Here is a 14,330-nt window from a genome sequence, read left to right as displayed (position 1 = left end):
AGTAGACATTTTGTATTAACTATGGAATGGTTGTCAGTGGATGTTAGTATTCACTCTGAGTGGGTAGAAGTCAGGATGAAGGGCAGCAGTGGGGTTGCCCCCAAATTACTTGGATCACTGCCATTTAGTGGGAAGGGGCCAGGGATGCTAATAGTTCTGCAGCTTGTAGGAAGGTTTCATACAGTAACAACTGACATTTCTAAAAAACAAGAGTACACTCACTGAAAAACACTGAGGGGAATAGATGGCCTTCTAAGTCTGAAGGAGTAGATTTTCTCACTACTTGGTCCTGTTAATAGATTTGGAAAGATAAAATTATGCAATGCTTCAAAAGGTAAAAAAGCAGAGTGCTGACATCTAGCCTAACTCTAGAGCTAGAGGTCAGAAGCTCAAGTTCAGAATGCATGGTTCTTATTCAATTCAGAAACATGTTTCAAAACACCATTGTTAATTATTTTAATTATTATTTAATACATTAGTTAAATGATAAGCAACGTTTTTATTCAGTCCATATCCTCTCTTCAAAATCAGAGGCTTCTATGAATCAGTTATCCAATGTAAAGTTTGATTAAATCTCAATCTATTTTGGAACGTTACTTTTGTTCCTCATTATTTAGCACATTGAAAAATCAACACATTACCCTAATAACAGATAAGAAAAGCGACTTACAGTGGGTTGGTGGATTGGAATGCTATCTTTATGCAATAAGGTCCCCTTAGCAGGCATGCGGCTGTGGGATTCAGTCAGCTCCCATTAACAGTAGGTCCCATATTCCTAGTAGATGATTCTTTCAATGGTGATAACTTGTCTTGGCAGCTATACTCAATAGCTTGTCCCATAGGATATATCTCCTCTAATTCTAATGGCTTTCATTCAGAGCAACTCCAAGTTTCAGCATTTTGTCCCTTCTAGAAGGAATATAGCTTTTTCCAGCTAGTGCTCATGGCAGCATTTGTAATATCCCCAGTGACTCTCATCAGCTTAATGCATCTAATTCTTTTCATAGCTAGCTCTTGCTACTCACAGTGTTGACCATAGAGCCTATTAGAAATGCAGAATCTCAGGCCTGGCCCAGACCTACTAAATCAAAAACTGCATTTGAACAAGATGCCCAGATGATTCATTTACCATTAAAGTCTAACACACACTGACCTAGATGAGTCAGTGTGGCAGTTTCAGCACAATATTTAAAGGCCAGTTGACACCAGGGTCCCTGAGGAATCTTCCAGTAAGAGCTTGCTTCAGAACTCTTCCACAAACCATACATAAAGGATTTAGAGTTGCAAGATTCAATGTAACATTCTAATAAACATAGCTTATATATGTCTTTATAAAATCTGGGGCCCCTGGGTGGCACAGCGGTTAAGCGTCTGCCTTCGGCTCAGGGCGTGATCCCGGCGTTCTGGGATCGAGCCCCACATCAGGCTCCTCCGCTATGAGCCTGCTTCTTCCTCTCCCACTCCCCCTGCTTGTATTTCCTCTCTTGCTGGCTGTCTCTATCTCTGTCAAATAAATAAATAAAATCTTTAAAAAAAATAAAAATAAAAAATAAAATCTACTTGGTGAGGTTTTGAAAAAAATATTTATGATTTTACTTCTTGTGAAAATTTCTATTAGACAATAATAATAATCTATTTTAGGGTCAGTACATTGGAATTATTGACATAGATGAAATAGCATATTCCTCTGTAAATATCTTCAACGAGAACCTTATATATGTCTTCTCCTTCCTGCAAATATTTTGACACTGAAAAGGCATTTGGAAAAAGATTTTTCTAATGTTTATATCACTGAATTATCAATCGTTTCATTTGTACAATAAATTTATTTCCAGTTAGCTCTAATTTTATTAATTTTTAAAAAATATTTTCCATATTATCCAGAACAATTCTCTCCTTTCTCAAAGACATAGTTTAAAGCTTTAACACTGTGACATTCATTTGAATTCTATCCTATTAGAATAATGCTTAGCATTTGACCTTAAGAAATTTACAAATTTGTGAAGACATAAATATAAATAGGTAGCTAAACTAATCAGAAAAAATATATATATAGAAGGGCAAGCACAGTGGATCACATAGGCAATTATGTATTTATAAAATCTTCATGTGTTTTTAATAAGTAAAGAGCATGTTACATAATATTCTAAAAATACTTAAATACGCTTTAATAAAAATGACATCCCCTTAAGTCAGATTCTATGATGCAGTTAGTCTTGGAGTGAAAACTGAGCACATCCTGAAGGGATATTATTCCCTTTTCTAGAAAATGGAAAACATACTTAATTGTTAGTCTGAATTAAATAAAATATTAGGTCAAAATAATCTAATATTGGCCATTTTATCTGGGTCAAGTTAATTAATGATAATTTAAAATCTATAGGGACAGCACACAAGAGATTTGGCTCTAGGCAGACCTGCATAATTATTCTGACTTTGTCACTTTCAAGCCATGTTACATTGCATAAATTTTATATTTCTTTGCTTCAGTTTATCTGTACAGTACAGATAGTATGCTATATATTTTATAAGGTTATAGAAATTAAATGAAGCATTTTATATAAAGTTCTTAGCCTAGAACTTGAGCATAGTAGATGCTAAGAACATGGTGGTAGAAGCTGCTGTGCTACTCTTGTTACTGGTGGTCGTCTATACTCGATCATAAGCATCAGTAATAATCTGCATCATTTACCAGATCCTTCAAATAATTCAAACAAAACCACACTTTTTTAAAGACCACTTGTCTTTAAAACGTAAAGCATACAAAAGTCAACTTTCATGATGTACTTAATTTTAGGTTACTTTATAATATCTTGCCTCAATAATAAGTAGATGTTACCTTTTAGAATTTTTGTGTACTTTTAAACTTTTTTATTCAATGTAACTTTCTGAAATGGCTGATAATTACTTTCACACATGTCTGCCCTCACCTCCTAAATTGTGAACAACGGCAGTGCCTACTCGAACTCTGTGATGGCAAATGTGCAACCGATGTTTAACATCACTGAAGTGTAAACTAAATGAAGATTTAAATAAATATCTATTTCACTTTTTGAATTCCATGGATAAATAAACTGTAGGCTATGAGAGTTTAAGTGATCTTAATTTCATGCAGATCTTCAGAGAAAAATAACAAAATTAAGGCTTTCTAGATTTAGTAACTTTCCATGAAATTGGTCTGCTGTTTCTCAAAATAAATTGTTGTACAACAAGCATATCAGCTCAAATTACCCTTAATAAAATCTAACATTCCATCACCTGACAATGCATGAAAATGTATTACTAATTAACAAACTTAATATATTTATTTAGACCATGTGCATGCATTGGCTTTATGTGCAATCCATTGTCACCCTAATTCAATCTACCATTATTCTGCATTGTTTCCACTGCAATAACCTATTCACTGGTCTCACGTACCTGCAGCCTACTTGTTCCCATTCAGTTCTCCACTCCAAAACCCAATATTATTTCCAAATGGTAATGTGACCTAGTCACCACCACCACCACTTTTCCTTAAAAGGTTTCAAGGGTGCCTACGGGCTCAGTTGGTTAAGCATCTGACTCTTGGTTTCTGCTCAAGTCATGATCTCAGGGTTGTGAGATCAAGCCCTGCACCAGGCTCCAAACTCAGCAGGGCATCTCCTTGAAGATTCTGTCCTTCTGCCCTTCCCCCAACTTGCTCTTTCTCTCAAATAAATAAATCTTAAAAAAACAAAACAACAACAAAACACCTTTTAATGACTGTCATTTCCAGGGCAAGGCAAAGTTCCTTGTGGTGACTCCTTACTACCTACAAGCAGGGTTTCTCAACCTCAGCATTGGTCATACGTTAGACTGAACAATTCTTTGTTGTGGAGGGTTGTTGACATTGTACCACATTTAGCAATATCCTTGGCACCTATCCACTAGATGCCACTAACGTCCAACTATGACAACCAAAAACATCTCCAGACATTACCAAACATCCCATAGGAAGTAAAACTACTCCTGGCTGAGAACTAATAGCCTAAGGAATATTATAGAAAGATCACATGCAAGGGCCTTGGAGTTTAAATACTCAGGTTCAAGTTTTTACTCTGTTCACTCCAATATTTTTTACTCTGCAATATTGTTCTGGTTTCAGATGGAGATCTGGCAGATGTGTTCTGTCTTCTTGCATTTTCCTATTTCACTTTCACTCATTTTTCAGATCTAACCTTAAGTATCACCTACTCAGGGGATCTTTTATTTGATCTACTTATTATCTCAAAGCCCTCTCCCATCTTCATGGAAAATAGGCAGGAATCCCTCCTTCACAGCATTTGCCACACTTGAAAATCTGCATTTGTTTCCGTGACTATATGATGAATGACTGTCTTCCTAGAGATCAGATCTTTGCTTTTATTTTCCTCTCGATGTTTTATAATTGCCAGTATCTAGCAAAGTTGCTGGCACAAAGTGGGTGCTCAATGAATATATGTTGGAGGAATTAAAGAACGTAATTTCATTTTCTCTATGAGAAAGATACTATTATTAATTTAATTTTAAAAGGGAAGGAACAAGGGGTGCCTGGGTGGTACAGTCAGTTAAGCATCCAACTCTTGATTTCAGCTCAGGCGATGATCTCAGGGTCTTGGGATCAAGCCCTGTGTCCGTCTCTGAGCTCAATGCAGACTCTGCTCAGGAATCCCTCTCCCTCTCCCTCTACCCCTTCTGCTCATGCCCTCTTTCTCTGTCTGTCTCTCTTTCTCTCAAATAAATAAATAAAAAAAATAAAAATAAAAAAATAATAAAAGTGAAGGAGCAAAGTCTATAGAATTTAAGAACATGTCAAAAGTCACATCTAAAATGTGCCAGAGCAAAAATTAAAGTCAATCAATTCTAGATCCAAGGCTCTTAGCCCCTGTATTCTTGGATAATCGCTCAGAAAATCACTTTTAGAAAACTACTTCTGATATATTTATTATCTTTATTTTCTGCCTGAGGGTATTTCTGAGCACATAATTAAGAGTAAGCATACGATGATGGGAGATCATCAGTAATTAAACTGAGAACCACTCTGATACAGAAAAGAACTGAGCATATAAAGGTGTGAATAAAAAGAGCCAGGGATAAAATCACCCTCTTTACAACAGCTCAAAAGAAAGTCATTTGGACAGAGTGCTGAGAAAAGATGGATTGCTATAGCACACCATTGATACCAAAATAGTCAGTCCTCCAGTGTATTTAGATAGTTGCACTAACGAGCAATAAGTGGTCTTAACAATTCCATTCACTTATTTGATCTTTAATGATCTAGGTCCCAGGTGCAATGATCATTTCACCAGCACCAGTAAGAGAAACAACCCCAGGTTGACTGATGGAGTGCCTTCAGAAAAAAAACCTGCTTTCATTTCTTTGAATCCTTTGGAAAAAATATCATCCTCAGACAGACAGATATGTGTACATTTTAATTAAATTTTTAATCTAAACCTTCTTTAAACAGAACATATACATCCAGTTTTAAGGGAATACTAATTACTTTAAAAACTGTTATAAGCCTTTTATAACTTGTGTTTTCTTAAAAAATGTAACAGACTAAAGCATGGCAAATTAATATTTCCTAAAAGTATTAAATGATCCAAAATGGAGACTATCTGTGACATGTAGAATGTTATTATACTCAACTCATTTATTCTACTTGGTATCACTGAATAGTGAATAATTTGTGGTGCTGATAAATACATTAATTAGCATATGTTCAGGAATCTTACATTTAGTGATGGGACTATTTTATCAGAGATGCTAATTAAAACCCTAAGATATATTCTATTTTTCTGGCAGCAACTAAACATATCAGTCCCATCTAATACTAAATGTATGATAAAATCTTTAATTATTTTAATGGCTTATACAAGGAGGACCTAATCTTTGGATTGGATATCTCAATGGAGATTATGCTTCCCAATAAATTCTCTCAAATGAAGATCCCTTGTGCTAATAAATTATTCAACACATCCTATAATTATTACCAACTCACCTGAAAAGTAACTTGCCACAAATGTCGCATCAGCTACAAAATTTGAAAGCCAATTTAATATATACTAAATATTGTGAATAAGCTATTAAATGAATAAAAATAACCATCTCAGTGCCACCTAACAGTGTTGAATTCAATACATTTTTCCACATAATAATATGTCAATAATTGCTGGTATGATATTCTACATAAATGAATTATTTTACTTTGTAGATAAGTAAATTTACAAAGGGTTCAATTTTTTTTTTTGTTTTTTTATATAAATATTTAATTTTTCTTTTTTGTTATTTATTTATTTATTTTTATAATTTTTTTTTTGATGTAAAGTTCGATGATTCATTAGTTGCGTATAACACCCAGTGCACCATGCAATACGTGCCCTCCTTATTACCCATCACCAGCCTATCCTATTCCCCCACCCTCCTACCCTCTGAAGCCCTCAGTTTGCTTCTCAGAGTCCATAGTCTCCCAAGCAGAGAAAGACAATTATCATATGGTTTCTCTCATCTATGGAACATAAGAACTAGGAAGATCGGTAGGAGAAGAAAGGGATAAAGAAAGGGGGGGTAATCAGAAGGGGGAATGAAGCATGAGAGACTACAAAGGGTTCAAATGAACATCATATCCATGTAAAACTAATTATTCTGAATAAATACATAAGTGTTTAAAATACTTTGAAATGCCCATAAGCTATTCCAAATACAAGCTGTCTTCAGATATGATTTATTTATCTATCTGCGATGCAGTTAAGAGAAGCACACAGTTATTCTCACTGTTCTAATATATCAGGAATTTATTCGTATTAAGAATGCATAAATCAATGAAAATAAAATATGGATAACATTATGCACATTTGTGTGGTAAATTCGAAATATAGCTAATGCTTATAAGTTACACTAATGTTCTATAAAGTCAGTGTGAACCCTGAATTTGTGAATTCAGAACCATTGTTCCTAAGAGAAATTCAGGGGTAAGTTCCTGAAAGCTTCTACTCACAATATTTTCATCAGGTTTTCAGTACATAACCTTGTTTAATACATGTTTCTCTTTTTAACACACCATATCTAATATGTATTTTTGATTCATTAATATTGACTCATGACCAACATAACTTATTCCTGAATGAAACATCTAACACACACATATTTTATCCATAAGGCATCACTGCCCCCTTTTGTTTAGGAATACTGGGCTGCACCTAAGAACTAGGTCATTTTGAATAGTTTCATTACCAACAAAAAGCATACACACACAAAATGGCACTAAATAGATCACAAAAAGGACATATATTTATACTATAAGAGCTGCAACACTGGGCAAGAGTCTCCTTGTCCCACCACAACCAAGAACATGAACACAGAGACTTAAATTCTCTACCATTCTGCACCTATGTATGAACGACTGCAAAAGCACTCTAAATACTGATTTGGAAGTTATAAATGATTTTTACAAATAGACACATTCACAAATATGGAATCCATCAATAACGTGAATTGACAATTCATTATTTAAGATGTGCAAAAATATTTGACTTACTTTCATTTTAATGACCCTGTCCTTTCTGGTATGGCTTACATTGATTCAGGATGAACTAAGGAAAGTAATCTTTTACAATCTAGTACATCTATAATTAAATCTATAATAAAATTCCCATCTGTTTCCATGTATATTAAAATATATTACAATGGTTTATGAAGTCCTCTATGTCTTATTACAGAAATAAAGTTCTCTAAGATAATAGCTAAAAATTATAACTATTTTCAAATTACATTCTTATGTATAAGATAATTAGGAATAAGAAAACTTTCCCCTAATCTACTATTGCCCTCATGTTGAACCAAAATTCTTTACTTTTATTATCATATTATACATATGAGATAACTTCATTAAAAACATTACCAATTTCCTAACCTCAACCCTGAAATATTAGGCAAGGAAGTAAATACAACATGAAAATAATGAATCCATTATATGAACAAATATCTCTGCCAAAAAATAATACTAATTTTCCACCAGTATTTTCAACTACATAGGTGTTAGGGAAAACATTTGATGAAAATTCATAAATGAATAGAACTGTTACTAACTGTAAAAGCAAAAATGTCTTTTATGAAAATTAATATCTTTAAATAATTTCCTCATCTATTATACTATTCATTGCCAAATTTAGAATCTTTGTGTGGGGGAAAAATTACAGATAAAATAAGAAATCCTTATTGAAATGATAAAGGACATATGTTCCTAGGAAGAGTGACCTCTAACAACATATTTTAATGGTACCTAAATAAACCTGTTTTGCACACAAAACTGAAGTATTAAAGATTCTCTATAAAATACATGAGTTAGATAATCAAATTATTTTCAATTCAGATCATTATAATACTTAATCTATGTCCTGCACATGTAACTATCTGAACTTTCTGAATCATTTTCCAAGTCTCTCAAAATGCAGTGTAGATAATTAAGATGTGTTGTTTTAAATATATACTCCTATATCTGTAGGCACACACATGCATGAATACATATAAACTCAAGTTTTCGCATACAGATGTTAGAAATTAGTTTTTAAACCTATTTGATAAATATCAGAAGTATATTTTGCAATAATAGTTATCATAATTCTCTTTCAATGTTTAGGCATATTTTAACTTTATAGAGAGCTCTGTGGATTAATTTCAAGAATGGAAAAGATGAATCATACTAGGTAGCCCTTCATACAAAATTAAAATATATCTGTCCATTAGAGACAAAGGAATAATTTTATAAATTATATATTGCAGACATTCTCCTCCAAAGAACTTTGAAACTATATTCAGAGGCTAAAATACTTAAATTTACTGTTAGATTTTGATTCACACTGAAAAGTCAATTACCTGCCCTTGACAAAGGCTTTTATTTTATCCAAATGATTTCAGCCATAGAAGAGATATTGAAATTTTTTTTTAAGATTTTTATTTATTTATTTGACAGAGATAGAGACAGCCAGCGAGAGAGGGAACACAAGCAGGGGGACTGGGAGAGGAAGAAGCAGGCTCATAGCAGAGGAGCCTGATGTGGGGCTCGATCCCATAACGCCGGGATCACGCCCTGAGCCGAAGGCAGACGCTTAACCACTGTGCCACCCAGGCGCCCCTGAAATTTTTTTTAAGTCACAGTTTTAATCTTACAAATGCATCATTCCAATATATGTGACATACATTTGAAAAGGCCAAATCTACTAAATTAAAGCCTTTCTTTGGACCTCCTTGGAGTTGAAACTTCCAAATACCTACACTGTATGCCACAAGAATTGAGTGTTCAGGTATATATTCTTTCATTACCAATTTGACATCATAATGTAGACTTATTCAACGAGTTATTATGCCATTGTCTTAGAAAACAGAATATTTCAAATCATACAAAAATACAGTGTAGCTCTTACATTTTATATTACAAACTAAATAGATTTATACTCAGTTTTGTAGTATTAACAAAAGAATCATATTTGAATATCACCAAGGAAAATACATAATTTTATTTTCTTTTTATTCCATGTACATATCAATGTCAAAGTATAGTCCCGATATATAAATGCAATGTTTTGCAATAAAAAGGGTAAAATAATTGTGGGATAAGTGCCAGAATAGAATTGAAACACCGATACATAATTGCAAAATTAATTAAACTAAAATATAAAATAAAAATAGTAGCAACAATGATTAAGAATTCTTTACATAGAAATTTCCTTTTGTTGTCATTTAAAAAACTCCCATCTCCATGAATGATTCATTGTAATAAGTAGTTGTTATTAAAACAAAAGGAAATACTTCTGATTTAAATTATTAAATTTTCATTGATGGCTCACAATAAAGCTAATATTTTAAGTTATTTCACATATACATTGGTTGGTTTTTATGTACAAAAAAAGCTTTCTGCTAGAAATTGTTGAAATTACAATAAACTCAAATCCCTATCCCAATCTTCCAGGATATTATAATCAGGGCCTTAAAGCCAGAGAACAAAATAATCAGAAATAATTCTAATTTAAGGAAGTAAATGACAACTTCTAATGTGTGATGCATGCACAACAAATATATTTATTTAAATGGTGCAATATTTGATGTTTATGTATATGTATGTGTGTATATAATTTATTGAAATAATAAAAAATAATAAAAGAATAACATATTTTCTTAAATGAACTAAAAATTACAACAAAGCCCACATGATACTGACTCTATCTCACTCTTCAGAGGACTTTTACTTCCCTGCGGCTAATGGTCAATCAGAGTTTAATAAGAATAATATGCTTCCATTTACTATTTCCTATATTCTGAACCTTGCACAAAACCCATCCTGAAGCTAATACACTGATTCCTACAACTTGATGAAGTCATTACTAATATCTAATACACTGATTCCTACAATTTGATGAAGTCATTACTAATATCCACTTTCAGATGACATTACAGAGTTGTAACAAGTTAAGTTACCTGCCAGAGTCCTGCAGCCAGAACTAAAATCCAGTCCATTTGACGACTACATTCATACTTCATGTTTTGTGCCTCACTGTTTTGGACAATCAGTCTCCATACTCATCTAATTCAAAAAAAGGCAAAAACTCATTTATTCTGTTTTTTTTTTTTTTTTTAAGATTTATGTATTTATTTTGGAGAGAGAGACAGCAAGAGAGCAAGAGCACAAGCAGGAGGGGCAGAAGGCGAGGGTGAGAGAATCATAAGCAGACTCCGTACTGAGGGTGAAGCCTGACGTGGGGCTTGATCTCAGGACCCTGAGATCACCACTTGAGCAGAAATCAAGAGTCAGATGCTTAACTGACTATGCCATGCAGGCAGCCCAAAACTCACCTATTCTTTAACAAACTGTTATATTCTCCTAATTGTGCTTTCCAAAATATACACAAATAGAATGTGATCCTACATGGACTTTATCTCCTTTGTTGAAAAATCTCTGATGAACCACAGCTGGTGATAAATGTTCCTCCTCTAATTAATGACTTGGGTATATTTAGTTATTCTACTTTACATAATATTTGCTTCTTTTCAAGTTCACACCTTTGTTTCTTTTCACTTCTGTAAATAATTTACAGTAATAAATTAGAAACATGTTATTAACATTTAACTCCATAAAACAACTCTCTATAAAACTACTTGTATGAATTTCTACCAACATGCTACTTTTGCATTTCATTAATAAGAAAAGGCCCAAACCTGCTGGCAAAACCCTTTAACACAACTTTGAGATACTGAAGCACTTTGGTTTTAAGCATTTGATTTTATGGGCTCATTAATGAATGTTAATATTCTTCATTGAAATTTACTACCTATATTTTTGTGCTTCTTACCACTGTGAGTTGTTTTACATACTAGTGATTTTTATTACCCTATTAGTATTCTAAATTGAGTTTGGGTAGTAGAAATGATACAATTATCTTATTTTTATTAGATACCTCCTCATAGTAGTTTTACACTATTTTATTCTCCTTCAGTAGTTTATCATCTACTAAACCTGTCTAAAACCATATGTACAACTAATAAATGGTTCTGTTTAGCAAAATCTACTCTGATTTAATAACCATGAAAATGTTAGGCCTAAATGTCCTAAATTTTTAAACACTATAACAATTTTTGAAGTGCTCTGATTTTCACCATGGCACATAACACTCCAGACTATCTTATATTTAAAAAATGTAAAAGGAAGAAAAGTGTAGATTTCTAGCTAATGAGGTTTCATTATCATCACAAACTTACTATCATTCTTCACTCCGAAATCTTTAGCTCTTAATATATGGTTAACCTTTTTCCTTTTTGTCTTTTTTTCTTGGAGGTTTTTTGTTGTTGTTTTGTTTGTTTTGTTTTGTTTTGTTTTAGATTCCAAGGAACTTACTCAAGGTTTTTCATAAAAGGTTAGTGAAGGGGTGAAGACATTCATTTTAAGAATATGTACAGAAAAAATAATCGAAAAAGAGCCTGATGAAAATGAAGGGCAGACAACACCTAACACTGGCAAGGATGTGGAACAACAGAAACTCTCATCCATTGCTGGTGGAAATGCAAAATGGTACAACCACTTTGGAAAACATTTGGCAGTGTCTTATAAAACTAAACATATTCTTCCCATACAATCTATCAGCCATGTTCCTTGATATTTACCCAAACTGAAAACTATGTCTACACAAAAACCTGCATACAGTTATTTACAGCAGCCTTATTCATAATTGCCCAAACTTAGAAGTAACCAGGATGTCCTTTGGTAGGTAAATGGATAAATAAATTGTAATACATCCAGACAGTGAAAAATTATTCCATGCTAAAAAGAGATGAGTATCAAGCCATGAAAAGACAAAGAGGAACCTCAAATATATACTACTAAGTAAAAGAACTCAATTTGAAAAGTCTATATACTGTATGATTCCAATTATATGATATCTAGAAGGCAAAACTATGGAGGCACTAAAGAAATTCATGCTTGCCAATAAGGGAAGAGAATGGGATGAATAGATGGTACAAAGAATTTTTGGGTCAGCGAAACTCATTTGTATAATACCATACTGCTGGATACATGTCATTGTACATTTTTCTAAGCCGATAAAATGTACAACACCAAGTGTGAACACTATTGCAAGCTGTGGACTCTGGGTGATAATGATGAGTCAACATAGTTTCATAGATTGTAACCAATGGGGGAAGGCTAGGCATGTGTGGTGGTAGGGGATATATGGGAACTCTGTATCTCTACTCCATTTTGCTGTGAACCTAAAGCTGTTCTAAGATATAAAGTCTGTTTTTTAAAAAAAAGCAAAGGGGCAAGAACTATAGCATTATATTTCCAGGTCTCTAAGATTGGAAATGGAGGTCTCTTCTGAAATGTAAGAAAGAAGGAAAGAGTTCTTAGGGATGTCCCTCAGGATTCTAGCTAGAAGTACATTCAGCTATTCTCTTGGTCTCTTCCTCTTTAAACTTCTGGCTTCTTTTGCTACTGACAGCCACATCATTACCTTTCTGACCATTCTATATTTTCACTAATTATGGGCTTCTGCTTAAAGCAAGCCTTGGCATAATTATAAATACAGATCATAAATTTCTACATAATAACTGCTTTGGCCTCTTATACTGCACCGTCTTTCAATTTTTGCCCTCATTGATAAATGCTCACATTGTTTCTGTTGTTATTTCCAAATAAAATACTGGAGAGTAGGAATATCGTTATTCACATGATTGGATTCTCCATTTGACTAGAACTTTTTTGTTTTTGTTTTTTGTTTGCTGTTGGTCATGCCACCTCAAGTGATAATGCAAACTGGAGATTGCTAAATCACTCAGGATTAAAACATGCATGAATGCTAAGGAAAATATAGTAGATGAAAGAAGAGGAGGAGAAAAGAGAAGAAGTAAAAGAAAACATGCCTGCATGGGCAAGACACATCCAATGTAACAAAAACAATTTGTTCACAAAAACCTTAGATGCGGGAATTATCAGATAATAATTAATAAGCTATGTTTAGATTTTTAAAAATAAAACTGAGATTTAAAATAGAAGAACTAAGAGGGAATCAAGCTGATTTGTTTCACCTTAAATTTATGATCACAAAACCTAAATATCTCTTTTTCCTACAAAAAAAAATTTCCCAGATAAAATTTCCCAGGGGAAAAAAATTACAATTCTCTATCCCATTCACCCTCACATTTGCCCAGAACAAAATTTCATAAATTATTTCTCACCATTTTCACTCATATTTGATGACCTTATTTTCCATTTCACTTATAACACAGAAGCAATCAAAAGGACTTCTAAAATTGCTTGTCACTACAACTGTTTACCTCCACATATACCCACATTCACTGTTATCTCACCTTTTAACAGGACAAACTGTCTTTGCTTATAACTAAGATCGGCCCCTGTACTTGTGAGTAGGCCCTGCCTCATCTCATCTAATTAAGACAGTTAATCTGCAAATTTTTTGCTTCTCTTCCTGCATGAGCAATTTTTCTTCCTCTGCTAGATCATTCTCATCAAGAGAAAAACACAGTGTTATTTCACTTAATATGAAAAAAAAATTCTTTACCCCACTTGGCATCTACTTATCATTTCTCCTTTTCCCTCATAGAAAAGCTTCTTGACATATTTATTTTTCTCTTCTGTCTCTAATTTCTTTCTTCCCATTCTCTCTTGAGAACTTCATTAAGCTTTGTTTTCCTCCACGTCTGCACCAAAACTGCTATTTTCAAGGTGATTAATACTCTATTATCTCTCTATGTAATGGTCAATTCTCTTGTCTCATTATACTTGACTTACTGATAGAATTTGACATCTGTGATCACTATTTCTT

At 33.3% G+C, this 14,330-nt stretch overlaps 1 protein-coding gene across 1 annotated transcript in view; it reads right to left on the bottom strand.

Moving 5' to 3' along the window:
• Positions 1-14,330, bottom strand: part of SGCZ (sarcoglycan zeta) — a 1,051,274-nt gene that overhangs the window by 345,943 nt on the left and 691,001 nt on the right. The gene's annotated exons all lie outside the window — the stretch shown is intronic.

This window comes from Ursus arctos, unplaced genomic scaffold (genome assembly GCF_023065955.2).
Source record: "Ursus arctos isolate Adak ecotype North America unplaced genomic scaffold, UrsArc2.0 scaffold_27, whole genome shotgun sequence".
NCBI lineage: Eukaryota > Metazoa > Chordata > Mammalia > Carnivora > Ursidae > Ursus > Ursus arctos.
Note: the sequence above shows the minus strand (reverse complement) of the source record. Positions and strands in the feature narration are given on the sequence as shown.